Source organism: Rhamphochromis sp. 'chilingali', assembly GCF_963969265.1.
Source record: "Rhamphochromis sp. 'chilingali' genome assembly, chromosome: 17".
NCBI lineage: Eukaryota > Metazoa > Chordata > Actinopteri > Cichliformes > Cichlidae > Rhamphochromis > Rhamphochromis sp. 'chilingali'.
In genome coordinates, this window is record NC_137944.1 from 33,723,821 (window position 1) to 33,736,171 (window position 12,351).

Sequence of the window (12,351 nt, forward strand, 5' to 3'; positions counted from 1 at the left end):
TATGTGACTTTTATGCTGGTCTTACTTTCACACTGCATTCTGTAGCTTTTTTTCCAATTTCTTCTCTCATTTTTCATTGCTTTGTTTAAAGTTTAAAGTTTGTTTAAAGTTTTAAAGAATAAAAAAAATCTACATTGAATAAGAATTGAGTGTTTGTCTTACTTTGTGGTGATGTCAATATTAAACTCTAAATAATGATTTGCAGGATTCTTATTGGAAACCAGTGTGCTATCTGTAGAAAGTCAATATGAGTCAGTAGAATTAAGTCACTTTGAATACATGAAGTTAAGCGAAGTTTATGTTAAAGAGTGTTAAGGTTCAAAAATTGAGGAAGGAGAGTACAAACAACCAGGTCCAGAAGATCTTGGTCAAACAAATGATTTTAATGAATACACGCGTGGGAAGAATAATCTGTACGCAGACAAGAATTAATCTTCGACTTAATCAAAGCATACACAGATTTTTATACCATCAGGGTTTGAATTACTGACGCCCCTTCATACGTCACAGACAGAATATATACACACGTCAAATCAAAACCACAATGACTTTTTACACAGTTTAAAGGAACGTTGTCTTCTATCTTCATGGCCGGTACTTCCTGTCACTGCCGGATGCTCTCTTGTCATCTTGACACCTCAGCAGCAGTTCTGCGACAAACTGCTCTTTTTGCAACCCCAAGCAAAACATGATTAAACTTCCACCTATAAATGATTCTCTCTAACTGAGTGTGTGTGTGTGTGTGTGTGTGTGTGTGTGTGTGTGTGTGTGTGTGTGTGTGTGTGTGTGTGTGTGTGTGTGTGTGTGTGTGTGTGTGTGTGTGTGTGTTGTTCTCTCAATTCACCCGTTGCACTTCTGACCTTTTACCAGACCAGAGGCTCATCCTTATGTGTAATAACCTAACTGAAACTACATGTACTATGTTGAATAAATGTTTTAATCAAGAACCTCTACTAAGAGCTTAGTAAAAGAATATAAAAGTATAACAGACAATTTGAATAACCTAGTAATTCAAATAGCCTCGTCTAACCTGCTCCTCAGAATAACTTTCGGTTTCAGTCCTGCAAACTCTCTGCAACTTCCTGTCAACTGCAACTTAGTCTTTCTTGAAAGACACACACTGTTTAAACCTCTGAATACAATATCAATGCTGCAGATTCTATTATTAATGCAATAGTAATGATGATGATTATTTGACAATAGCAGTAAAATAATTTCCCTGCTCCACAAGAGTAAGTGCGAAGGGGAATTGATAAGAACTTAGAGATTATGATTTTATTACTGAGAATATTGAGCGACACCGCCGTTATTCATGCAAAGTCATTGCATGCTGTTTAATGAATGTTTCAGCATGTTGTAGCTTGTTATATAAAGCAATTTGAGTTCTCAGGTGGAGTAGAAAAGCACAATATAAGAATGAGTCAAATGATCAGTGTTGAGGTATCTTAAAGTATTCTATTATGCAGAGTACTTTTTTAAAGTAATGCAGTACATTATTTTGGTGTTTTTCTGTAAAATCACCTGAAACACACCATCTCATAACTATCATTTAACAATAAGAACTTATAGGCTACAGTCCCTCACGCCAATATAAATCCCTATCCTAATGAGGACACACATACAGTGGCTTGCAAAAGTATTCGGCCCCCTTGAACTGTCCCACATTTTGTCACATTACAGCCACAAACATGGATCAATTTTATTGGAATTGCAAGACAAAGTTATCAGACTAGTATTGAACAGCAAAAAAGAAAAAAATCTACAAACCTGAGAAAATTGGACTTAAAGTTTCTATTGGAAGTATTTTTATAAGTTATGCAGACAATTGTGACTCACTGATTTTGGTGATTTATTGTGTTTTTTTCTCTTTCTTTAGGAAATGTTTTCATAATGAACAATATTCAGGAACTGGTTCACATGTATTTGAGCTGCTCTGAAGCAGAGGTCAAAGGTCAAAATTTGATTGACTAAGATACAGATAGATTTCCAACTTCTTTTTTGTTTAGCAACAATAACATTTTCACTGTGTGTGTGTGTGTGTGTGTGTGTGTGTGTGTGTGTGTGTGTGTGTGTGTGTGTGTGTGTGTGTGTGTGTGTGTGTGTGTGTGTCCTCAGTGAACTGTATCAGTCTCTGCAGTATCTTCCAGCTGCAGCAGTCACTTCAGTTTCTGTTCAGTCTGACTGAGGGAGGTTTTTGTATGACTGTTTTTCACTGTGTGAACACACGCTGACTGTTCAGCCAGTGATAACTCTGACAGTAATAAACTGCTGCATCTTCAGCCTGGACTCCACTGATGGTCAGAGTGAAGTCAGAGTTTGATCCACTGCCTGTAAAACGAGCTGGAATCCCTGATTGTCGAGTGCTAGTGTAGTAAATGAGACGTTTAGGAACTCCTCCATCTTTCTGTTGGTACCAGGCTAAACAGTGAGAGCTGCCAGAAACAACAACATCCTGACTGGTCCTACACTTGATGCTCACAGTTCCTCCCACAGCAGAGCTCACTGCTCCAGGCTGAGTCACTGTGATCTGTCCTCTGGACTCTGAGGACACAGAGACAAAAACATAAAGCAGCTTCATGGTTTTGTGGGCTTCATTTCAGAGGGACAGATGTTGATAGAGGAGAGGAGTTTGATTCTCTGGACTTTACCTGTGAAGCAGCAGCAGAGGAGAGTCCAGATGAGGACGCAGATCAAAGTCATGTTTTTGATGAGGAGGATTTCTGTGGCTTCTGTTGTGATGAAGGACAGCTGTCAGTCATCCAGTGTTCAACTCTCAGGACTATAAACTCTCCCAGAGCACTGGAGCATGGTGCTGCTGATGCAAAGTGCCTCTCTATGGAAATCATCTGACTGAATACAACAGCTACTTGGTTCAAATAGTTGATGCTGTTTATCAGTTAATCAGTTTTTCACAATGTCCACTGTAATTTGTTTCAAAAGAACGATTTTCTTGGAAAGGAGATTTCCTCACCCCAGTCCAAGTGTTGGCCAATCAGGAATGTGCAGGGTGCCAGTTTAGCGCAGTGGGTCATTGGAGGGGGCAGCAGCCTGGATCTGAGTCTAACCTGTGGCCCTTTACTGTGTGGTTTCCCACTTTCCTGTCTGTCTTCACTGTTTTACTATCCAATGATGGGAAAAATGCCAAAAATGTCAAAAAAAAAACCATGCTACCTATAAGACAGTGTTGCCTGAAGATAAAAGCACACACATTTGTCCTTGTAAGACACAATCTGATTTTGTTCACATAAAAAAAAGAAAAGAAATACTGTACTTATCTACTCACAAAAACATGAACAGAGTTTCTGAGAATCTTCACCCTGAAAGAAGTTAGAAAATGACCTGTCAACAAATTAAAGTGCTGTTCACGTGTAAAAAATAGGCCAGAATAAACAGAAAAGTCAATGTTTTTCAAACTACACCTGTGCATGTAAACATGGCCTCAAAGGTGAAATTTTTAAATTTGTAAAAGTTATTTTAGAGTTTTGAAAAACTCACTCAGCACAAAAAACCTTGCAGTGATTCACATTGATGCATGATGCTGACCACAGGTTGGAAAAGTTAAACATGACCACAGCGCAGATATCACTTGTTAAAATGTTTTGTAGAATAACAGGACAACCTGTGAGACAGGAAAGACTCGACTTTCATGTCCTGAACATGTTATTATCTGTTTTGTGATGTAGTGTGTAATGCTCAGCAGTATAATCATTTTAACTGGTTCTGTGCATGATCTAAAGCAGTCTTTCTCAAACTGTGGTTCACATACCACAAGTGGTACTTGGCCTCTCTCTGGTGGTACGTGAGAAATCTCCATTTTTTTTTAAAGATTAAATAATATACCATTGTGGAGGTATGCAAAGACGACACGAGCGTTCCCGAGGCTCTTCTGGGAGCCGGAGTCAACCAGAAAACGTCTCCCCGAGCATGAGTCCTCCATGAAGTGCAGCCTTTCCTTATCGCCAGCAGTCACGGCCGCTACAGAGCACAGGCGGGCTCATTTCCCTGGGCCATAAAACTGCAAAGGCGGCACAGCGCTGTCACGCTGATGGTAAAAACACAACCCTTTTCGATGACACCGCGATCCCAGCCACTATCAATGAGTTGGAGGCCCCTGGGAGAATCGGTGGGGGCGCGGGAGTTGCCGTCGGTGAGTCGGGAATTATTGTCTCGATGCCAAAGGTCCTGGTAGCCAGGAGAATGCGATCCACTTCTTCTGCAAGTGACTGGGAATCCTTTGCACCCAGCAGCAGGGAGTTGTCAAGGCCAGCTCAAGGAAGACGTGAGTGAAGAGGAATCCGCCGTCATCCGTTCCTAGCAAGGACAGCGTGCTCTCCATGAGCTCGAGAGCGGTACCATCACCCAGGCCAGAGAGAGAGAGGAGTTTCTCAGGCCGCTCTGCATCGGAGGGGGAGTAGTGCTGCAGCAGCAGCACCTTCAGAGCGGTGTATTTCCCTTTGATAGGGGGGGATCTCGGAGGAGGGTCATCACATGGTGGGTGGACAGTAGATCCAGCAAGTATTTTGTGTTGTCGGCCGAAATGCCATGAAGAGTAAACTGAGTTTAGACGTGCACAAACCATGAAGGAGGGTCATGAAGCCAAAACTCTGGCAGCTTAACTGACACAGAAAAATTAAAACATACAGCTTTGCTATCACTTCTGACATAAATGAAGACAGAAAACTAAACAACAGTGGCGTTTGTAGGGTTACTGAAGTTGGGCTAGCTACACAGCTATGGTTAGCATAATATAAACACAGTGAAGCTGGAGGATGAACTTTTTTCACTCGATGAGGGTTCCCGATGGTTAGGAACAAATGTAACTGCATGGCAGGATGCTGTTAACGGACCAGACTTCATTGAGGAGATCAACTGCGGTATAAGGTTAGAATAGAATAGAATTCAACTTTATTGTCATTGCACATGCACATGTACAGGGCAACGAAATGCAGTTTGCATCCATCCAGAAGTGCTTTAGCCATGATATAGATATATTACAATATATATATTAGCAATAATATAGATATGTGAGTATATTACAGAAATGGGTCTATTATGGTATGTTATAATGTACACGGTATGAAGTATGTTGTGAATATTCTATAACTATAAGTATGTACAGGCTATGAACAGGATATAAATATGAAAAACTATACAGAATATGAAATAAATAACTTTACAGAAATAATGGGAACTATGCATTATTATAATATATTACTTATTATAATATAGTGCTGCATGGGCTGGGCTGTAGTTACATTATAAGGTTTAAAAAACTGAGCTTTAAAATGAATTGTGATGATAAAAACCGAAAGAGGCCGACAGTGATCACTGACTTTTTTAGGGGCTTGTTTAGATTAAATGGAACAAAATAAAAAGCGTTAATGTTACGGCCGAGAGGGCCAGGCGGTGTGTGTGGACTCAAACGCAGACACAGAGGTAGGCAAAACAGTGCCTAGTTTAATTACAATGCAGGAACTATAAAGGCTACAAACTGTGAACTATGAAACATGAAACTCAGACAGTGTGCTATGACTAGATGCAAGAGTTTAAGTACAGATCCTGGGGAGGGGGAAAGGGGCAGCGGCCTGGGTGGAGTTACACAGAGTCACTATAATGAGAAGAGACAGCCAGTCAGTGGCAGTATAGTGAATCACAGCCATTTGATTAAACTATGATGGTTATGGCTTATGCATTGCAGGGGCAGGCGTCGCGCAAGGAGAGTGTCTAGGGGGTCCGGGTGAGGAGTGGTGGGGAGAGAGTCCGGAATATACTTGGAGCAACGGCCCTGGCAGGGAGGCAGATGAAGAGCCACGATGAAGGGAGTGCAACCTGATAGCAGAAACCCAGTGTCCAGACAGAGATGCATCTCTCCTGTTTGTAAAGCGTGACAGCCAGGCAGGTACTAAGACAGGGAGAAAACACTGAGTAGAAATGCAGATGTTAGGGAAACTCTCAAGAGCTTGGCGGCCTAGAACTAACGTGGGTTAGCTGAAGATCTGGCAGAGGTCTGTTGTGAGTGCTGGTCTTAAATGCTGGTGACTTGATTGCAGTCAGGTTTGAAGGCTGATGGGAGTCTCCACCTGAAGGTGGAGCCCAGCAGAGTGGAAAAACCCCGCACTCACCCGGACCATGACAGTTAAAACGTAAGATAAGATAAGATACCTTTATTAGTCCCACAAGGGGAAATTTCATGTTAAGGCTGCCGACCTATTGCACGCAATGGCAGCGCCATCTTACCCTCCGACCATACATACATTACCCAAAAACATCACATGGGGAAGACAGGTCAGAGAGGTATAACATGGAAAAAGTACAACATGAGGAAAGATAAGGAGAAAAAAATAACTCCCCCCAGACTGAGCTCCAACAGGGAGATCAGTTTGAGAACAGAAAAAAACACCTCTGCACATGAAAAAACTCTTAATACACCAAAGAAACACATGACAAGCAACAGGGGAGGGTAAAGGGTGAGAGCCAGCTAGTGTAGACAGTACATCTGGGCCTGCAGCATAAGCGCTGGTCTCCTTGATCCACCGTCAGCATCGGAAGGGAATCAGCGTCAAAGGCGTTTGGAGGGGGGATGAGTGCACATCTGCATGTGTACATATGTCTGTGTCTGTATGTGTGTGTGTCCAGAGTTCAGCTGAGACAGTGTCCTTCGCCCTGCCAGGCTAAGTAAACAGTCTTCCAGCCAACCCAGGTGGCCTTGCATGGAATGGGAAGAACAGACTAAACACAGTCGTTATCAGGGAGTTGTTGTTCAGCTCCAGCCTTGAGACCACAGCTGGTGCCAAAGGGGTCTCCGCATGAAGTGATGGTGCTTTTTACTTTAGTGCGAACAACTCATATGAATTTCAAAGCAGTTCTAACAGTCCAACACTGGTCTCTCAGTCTCCTGTTGGAGAGCCGTGAGCTTCTCCATGATGTTATCAAACTTACTCTCTGTGATGTTGTCATTCTTGTGCTCAAAGAGCCGATTCTGAGAACTCACGACCGCAGTGAGCTTCTCCAAGATGTGATCCAGTTTGTGCACAGAGGTCTTATTCTGAGTATTCACGGCAGCCGTAAGCTTCTCCGAGATCTTATCCATGCTGCACTCAATGAGCCCATTTTGAGAAACTCACGCCTCGTCCCATCGTTTCAATCCCAGCGGGCAGCCTTGTGGGGGTTTGAACAGCCGGTTCCGCTTTCTTAATTCTTCGATAAGTCAGGGCCAAGCCAGCTCCGATCAGCCAGAACCCTGTTATCATGGTTCCGAATAGGTAGATATCTTCAGCACTCAGGCTCACCCGAGCCCAGACTTCTCGTTGAGAAAAGGGTGTCAATTGCATTCAGAGACCAGATTGATCAAATCCATAATTCCTCTTTTAGATTTTAGAGAACAGACATGTTAAAAACACAACAGCCTTAAAAAATGCAGAATAGTTTGGATCCAGAAGCAGGGTTCATACGTCATCACTTAAAGATTGGATATCCCACCTGCTGTGAATGTTTTAATGCAGTACAGTTGTTGTTATCATCATTTGTCACATCCTGTTTGTGACAGCTAAAATAAATAACATTCATATAAGAAATAAAATTGTCTCGTGTAAACTGTGTGGTGTTACAGTGGCTTTTCCACATTTTGTCACATTACAGCCACAAACATAAATCAGTTTTATTGGACTTCCAGGTGAAAGACCAACACAAAGTGGTGCACACGTGAGAAGTGGAACGAAAATCATACATGATTCCAAACATTTTTTACAAATAAATAACTGCAAAGTGGGGTGTGCGTAATTATTCAGCCCCCTTTGGTCTGAGTGCAGTCAGTTGCACATAGACGTTGCCTGATGAGTGCTAATGACTAAATAGATGCACCTGTGTGTAATCTACTGTCAGTACAAATACAGCTGCTCTGTGACAGCCTCAGAGGTTGTCTAAGAGAATATTGGGAGCAACAACACCATGGAGTCCAAAGAACACACCAGACAGGTCAGGGATGAAGTTACTGAGAAATTTAAAGCAGGCTTAGGCTACAAAAAGATTTCCCAAGCCTTGAACATCCCACGGAGCACTGTTCAAGTGATCATTCAGAAATGGAAGGAGTATGGCACAACTGTAAACCTACCAAGGCCGTCCACCTAAACTCACAGGCCGAACAAGGAGAGCGCTGATCAGAAATGCAGCCAAGAGGCTCATGGTGACTCTGGACGAGCTGCAGAGATCTACAGCTCAGGTTGGGGAATCTGTCCATAGGACAACTATTAGTGGTGCACTGCACAAAGTTGGCCTTTATGGAAGAGTGGCAAGAAGAAAGCCATTGTTAACAGAAAACCATAAGAAGTCCTGTTTGCAGTTTGCCACAAGCCATGTGGGGACACAGCAAACATGTGGAAGAAGCTGCTCTGGTCAGATGAGACCAAAATGGAACTTTTTGTCCTCAATGCAAAACGCTTTTTGTGGCGGAAAACTAACACTGCACATCACTCTGAACACACCATCCCCACTGTCAGATATGATGGTTGCAGCATCATGCTCTGGGGGGGCTTCTCTTCAGCAGGGACAGGGAAGCTGGTCAGAGTTGATGGGAAGATGGATGGAGCCAAATACAGGGCAGTCTTGGAAGAAAACCTCTTGGAGTCTGCAAAAGACTTGAGACTGGGGTGGAGGTTCACCTTCCAGCAGGACAACGATCCTAAACATAAAGCCAGAGCAACAATGGGATGGTTTAAAACAAAACATATACATGTGTTAGAACGGCCCAGTCAAAGTCCAGATCTAAATCCAATCCAGAATCTGTGGCAAGATCTGAAAACTGCTGTTCACAAACGCTGTCCATCTGATCTGACTGAGCTGGAGCTGTTTTACAAAGAAGAATGTGCAAAGATTTCAGTCTGTAGATGTGCAAAGCTGGTAGAGACAGACCCTAAAAGACTGGCAGCTGGAACTGCAGCAAAAGGTGGTTCTACAAAGTATTGACTCAGGGGGCTGAATAATTACGCACAACTCACTTTGCAGTTATTTATTTGTAAAAAATGTTTGGAATCATGTCTGATTTTCGTTCCACTTCTCACGTGTGCACCACTTTGTGTTGGTCTTTCACCTGGAATTCCAATAAAATTGATTCATGTTTGTGGCTGTAATGTGACAAAATGTGGAAAAGTTCAAGGGGGCCGAATACTTTTGCAAGCCACTGTAAATAGCCCTATACTGCTGTACTTTAATGTCGGTCATAAGGGTGGTACTTCAAGAGACATATGTTATGAGGTGGTCCTCACTGTGAGTTTGAGAACCACTGATCTAAAGACTCTGAGTGTTTGTGAGAACACGTAAAACTGTTTTGATGTATTTGTGCAGTTTGAGGTTTTGTGAATGTAGATTGAAAATTCACTTTAATGTTTAGAGTTTTGAGAAAGAAGGTGGAAGTGTCGTGGTCCGGAGTCTGTGGACTCCATGTTTATGTTTTAGGTTAATTAATATTCTGTGGTTTTGTTTATTTTGGGTTATTTGTGATTGTTCAGAGTTTAATGTTCTCTGTTCCTCGATTGTGTTTTGCTTAGTATTTTTGGTTCTATGGTAATGTTTTCAGGTTACATCCTCCCAGTCTCGTCTAATTAGAATCAACTCTTCCTCCTGTCTGTCATTTCCTTGTTTCCTTGTGTGTATATTAGTGTGTGTTTGCCTCTTTGCTCTTTGTTGGAGCATCTGCGTCTCACTGGTGTTTCATCCGCATCTCGTTTCCTGCTGGCCATCCCCTGTGTTGTCTCAGTCTCCTCACGTTTCAGGTTTGGTTTGTAGTTTTCCCAAAGTTTTGTTCACGCCATACCCGTTCCTGTTATGTGCTTCACTTACGTTAAATAAAACTCACTCCCTGAATCTGAGTCTGCGTTTGGGTCCTTCCAATAAAACCCGCAGCTGTGACAGGGAGCTTTGTAGTGATGTATCTTAACAACTATAAAATGTAAATTCTCAAATTATATTTTTGGAACTTTATTTTATTGTGTTTATTTTATTTTAATTTTAAAATTATACTATTAATATGTTATAAAGCTATGATAAAAACAATTCATATTGTTGAGTTTGTTTGTTTCAGAGTCAGAGAGCCGTGTCTCTCTACAGTCAGAGGTTTTTGTACGGCGCCTCAATGAGTTTGTATCACTGTGGTACACGTTCGGTGGAGGAACCAGACTGGAATTTGGAAGTAAGTCGAACTTAAACCTCTTTTATTTTATCAGATTTCTTTCTTGTGGTTATCTTGACTTTTCTGTTCAGTGTGCCAGAAAACAAAAATCATTAAAATAGTTTTTAGATCAATTTTCATGAAGACACAAAGTTAGCTTCAGAATAAATGTTAAAATCAATATTAACAAATAATATAAAACATCAGAGTGGACTTGAGGATTATTGAGATATATATATATGTCTGGTTAACTCTTGAGAGCTTTTGGTTTTAATTTAGTCTGTTAGAGTCAGAGAGCCGTGTCTCTACAGTCAGAGGTTTTTGTGCAGCGGCTCAGTGAGTTTGTATCACTGTGGTGGACTTTTGGTGGAGGAACCAGACTGAATGTTGGAAGTAAGATTATAATGTTTTTAAAGAAACTACATCGAGGTGTAAATGTTAGCTTTATAACAATGAAGTATTCATGTAGAGGTAATATTATAACCATTGTACACTGGAGGCTGACTCCATCAGCTTTAATTAGATTTTATGTCGACATTTCTGACATAAAGACGATGCATTGTGTAAATAATATAAACTGTCATCAGCCTGTGATTATTTTCTAGTTTGAAATCACAGTCACTGTTTCTAAGATGAATTAAATGTAACTGTCCTCAAGTTAAACAGAGTGAAGATAAAGATTTCTGGTCTTTTACTTAGTCAGTAAAAATGTAGAATTTGCTTAGAAATCATAAAAGCACTACAATAAATGACTGAAACTCACATGAGGTAAGTAGAAAACTTGTGTATTATACAGAACGGAGGTTTTTGAAGCTGAACATCTTGTATAATTGTTGCCATATCTGCTTCTTTTATTGCCAGAAGTTAAAGATGGGCATTTGACAGTGTGCAGCACGTCTGGTGTTTCTGTTGTAGCAGATATCATTTCAAATGTCATTAAAATCATGTAAGCAGTAAAAGAAATTAATCCACATCATTCAAGTAGTGCTATTAAGTTTCTTATCTCCAACAAGTGATGTGTTATAGATAACTGATGAATTTGAAGCTAAAATAGTTTTGTAAATGTTTCCACATCTGCTTCTTTTATTTCCAGTGTAGTTTGAACATATTTCAGCTCAAACTGTGTGATGATTCTCTCTGTGCTGATATGCATGAGAGGTTTCTTAAAGGGAAGTGAAACAATGTGTGAGTGAATGACTGGTGGAGCAGAAAAAACACCTGACAGAAACTTCTTAACGGAGAAAATCAAATTGTGGTTCCTGTCCTCTAAGCTGATTGGTGTTTCCTAGGTGATGCCCGCCCCGCCCTGAAGGTGCTGGGTCCCTCCAGTGAGGAGCTGAAACAGGGGAAGGCCACGCTCATGTGTGTGGCCAACAAGGGCTTCCCCTCAGACTGGAGTCTGTCCTGGAAGGTGGATGGCAGTGGCAGCATCAGCTGGGAGGAGAGCAGGAGCCCCGTGGTGCAGGAGAACGACGGCCTCTACAGCTGGAGCAGCACCCTGAGGCTCCCTGCAGACCACTGGATGAAGGTGGGCTCTGTGACCTGTGAGGCCACGAGGGGCTCCCACACTCTGGTCTCAGAGCCACTGATGAGAGACCAGTGTCCCCAGTCCTGAACTATATGTGACTTTTATGCTGGTCTTACTTTCACACTGCATTCTGTAGCTTTTTTTTTTCCAATTTCTTCTCTCATTGTTCATTGCTTTGTTTAAAGTTTAAAGTTTGTTTAAAGTTTTAAAGAATAAAAAAAATCTACATTAAATAAGAATCGAGTGTTTGTCTTACTTTTGTGGTGATGTCAATATTAAACTCTAAATAATGATTTCCAGGATTCTTATTGGAAACCAGTGTGCTATCTGTAGTCAATATGAGTCAGTAGAATTAAGCCACTTTGAATACATGAAGTTAAGCGAAGTTTATGTTGAAGAATAAGTGCGAATGGGAATTGATAAGAACTTAGAGATTATGATTTTATTACTGAGAATATTGAGCGACACCGCCGTTATTCATGCAAAGTCATTGCATGCTGTTTAATGAATGTTTCAGCATGTTGTAGCTTGTTATATAAAGCAATTTGAGTTCTCAGGTGGAGTAGAAAAGCACAATATAAGAATGAGTCAAATGATCAGTGTTGAGGTATCTTAAAGTATTCTATTATGCAAAGTACTTTTTTAAAGTAATGCAGTACAT

The 12,351-nt window shown here is 41.3% G+C and overlaps 2 gene segments (V, D, J or C); one reads left to right on the top strand and one right to left on the bottom strand.

Moving 5' to 3' along the window:
• Positions 1 to 2,209: 2,209 nt before the first annotated feature.
• On the bottom strand, positions 2,210 to 2,700 carry LOC308384498 (Ig kappa chain V region 3374-like). The segment is given in 2 exons: positions 2,649 to 2,700; positions 2,210 to 2,541 (listed from the first exon to the last, which is right to left on the bottom strand).
• An 8,643-nt stretch (positions 2,701 to 11,343) lies between these two features.
• On the top strand, positions 11,344 to 11,777 carry LOC308384499 (Ig kappa-b4 chain C region-like). The segment is given in 2 exons: positions 11,344 to 11,347; positions 11,452 to 11,777.
• The last annotated feature ends 574 nt before the right edge of the window (positions 11,778 to 12,351 follow it).